This window comes from Orycteropus afer, unplaced genomic scaffold (genome assembly GCF_000298275.1).
Source record: "Orycteropus afer afer isolate SDZICR_OR568_19922 unplaced genomic scaffold, OryAfe1.0 scaffold00138, whole genome shotgun sequence".
Lineage (NCBI taxonomy): Eukaryota > Metazoa > Chordata > Mammalia > Tubulidentata > Orycteropodidae > Orycteropus > Orycteropus afer.
Window position 1 is genome coordinate 1,563,013 of NW_006921725.1, and position 2,872 is coordinate 1,565,884.

Consider the following 2,872-nt stretch of genomic DNA (forward strand, 5'->3'; position numbering starts at 1 on the left):
ATAAATGTATATGTTTTGTGTAATACAAACATATTAACTAAATATATTTTGAGATATGGACACATAAAAAGGAACTGTTGAATCCATCCTGATCATAAAATGTTATTGCAAATATCTGAATTTTTCCATTTTAAAAATGCCTTACTAAAATATTAAAAATGTGTGTTGTAGTTAATAGTATGAAACCATAGACACACAGTTCTCAGTGGATAAATGGTTAATATGGTTGGGTACTTATGAAAAACATTGGTGGTTTAAACCCATCCAGAAGCTCAGCAGAAGAAAGGTCTTGTGATCTACTTCCAGTAATCACAGCTATTGAAAACATCATAATGCACACATCTACTTTGAAACAAGGAGTCATCATAAGTTGAAAATGACTAGATGACAGCTTTCTTTTGTGTAGAGATATCAACATGTAGTGCTTAAAAATATCAACACACACAAACTAGCAATGAGTCAACAATTATACTCAAAAAGACCAATTACTTTGTTCCCTATATTCACAAAGGAGCCCTGGTAGTGCAAGGATTCAGCGTTCACTTGCTAACTGAAAGGTCAGTAGTTCAAACCAACCAGCTGCTCCTCATGAGAAAGATGTGGCAGTCCGCTTCCATAAAGATTACAGCCTGGAAATCCTATGGGCAGTTCTACTCTGTCCTGTTGTGTGGTTGAGTCAGAATCAGTTCAACAGCACACTGACATAAGGAAGATTGAAATTGCTGTTAGGTGCTTTCAAGTCTGCTCCAACTCAAAACCACCCTATGTACAACAGAACAAAACACAGCCCAGTCCTGTGCCATTCTCACAATCCTTGCGATACTTGAGCCCATCATTTCAGCCAATGTGTCAATCCATCTAGTTGAAAGTTGTCCCCTTTTTGCTGACCTTCCATTTTACTAAGCATGACATTGGAATGGTCCCTTCTGACAACGCAATCAAAGTAGATGAGATGAAGTCTGGCCACTCTTGCTTCCAAGAGCTTTTGGGCTGCACTTCTTCCAGGATAGATTTGTTCATTCTTTGATGGTATCTTCCGTATTCTTTATGGACACTAAAATTCAAATATATCAGCTCTTCTTTGGTCTTCTTTATTAATTATCCAGCTTTCACACACATATGACATAATTGAAAATGCTATGGCATGAGTTAAACCAAAAAAAAAAATCAAACTCACTGCCATCGAGTCAGAACTGACTCACAGTGATCCCTTCTTGGGTTTCTGAGGCAGTATCACTACAGAAATAGATTGCTCGATCTTTCTGAGAACGGCTTGAGTTAGGTGCACCTTGTTCTTCAAAGTGCCATATTTGCTATTGAACACTTTAAAGAGGCATTTTGCAGCAGATTTGGCTAGTGCAATGTAACTGCTTCTTCCATGAGTGTAGATTGTGAATCTAAGTAATATGAAAACCCTGACAACTCCAATCTTTCTCCATTTATCATGATGTTGCTTATTGGTCCACTTGTGAGGATTTTTGTTTTCTTTACATTGATGTGTAGTCCATACTGAAGATGGTGATCTTTAATCTTCATCAGTAACTGCTTCAAGTCATATTCACTTTCAGCAAGCATGGTTGTATCATATGCATATCACAAGTTGTTAATGAGTCTTCCTCCAAACTTGCTGCAGCATTCTTCCTCATATAGGCCAGTTTCTCTGATTATTTGCTCAGCATACAAATTGAATAAGTACGGTGAAAGGATACAAACCTGATGTATGTCTTTCCTGATTTAAAACTAGACAGTATCCCCCCCTTTTTTTTTTCTGTTAGAAAGGCATCCTCTTGGTCTTTGTGCAGGTTCCTCATGAGCATAATTAAGTGTTCTAGAATTCCCATTCTTTGCGATATTATTCATAATTTATTATGATCTGGATAGACAGATGCCTTTGCATAGTCAATAAAACACAAGTAAACATCTTTTTAATATCCTTTGCTTTCTGCCAAGATTCATCTGACATCAGCAATTATATCCTTCACTCTACACCCACTTCTGAATTCAGCTTGCATTTCTGGAAGTTCTCTGTCAATATACTGCTGCAACCGTTTTTGAACTATCTTCATCAAAATATTACTTGTGTGTAATAATCATCATATAGTTCTATAATTTCCACATGCTGTTGGATCACCATTCTTTGGAATGGGCACAAATATCAATCTTTTCCAGTCAGTTGACCAGGTAGCTGTATTCCAAATTTCTTAGTATAGATGAGTAAGTGTCTCCACTGCTGCATCTGTTTGATGAAACATCTCAGTTGGTATTCTGTCAATTCCTAGAGGCTTGTTTTCCTCCAGTTCTTTCAGTGCAGCTTGGACTTCCTCCTGCAATACCATTAGTTCTTGATCATATGCCACCTGAAATTGTTGAACACTGACAATTTCTTATTGGTATAGTGACTCTGTATATCCCTTCCATCTTATTTTGATGCTTCCTCCATTATTTAGCATTTTGCCCAAAGCATCCTTCTATAATGCAATTTGCGGCTTGAATTTCTTCTTCAGTTCTTTCAGCTTGAGAAATGTTAATTGTGCTCTTCCCTCTTGGTTTTCTAATTTTGCACATTTTATTATCATAGTTTATTTTGTCTCCTCAAGCTGCTCTTTGAAATATTTTGTTCAGCTCTTTTATCTTATAATTTCTCCCATTTGCTTTAGCTATTCTCCTTACAAAAGCAAGTTTCAGAGTCTCTTCTGACATCCATTTTGGTCTTTTCTTCCTGTGATAGTTGGAGCTGTATGTCAACTTGGCTGGACCACAATTCTGTGTGATTTAAGCAATTGTGATATGGGTTGTTCCAATGATGGGATCAGAGGTATATGTTTTCAGCAGCCAATCCATCGAAAGGGAGTTTCCCTAGCAGTGTGGCCTG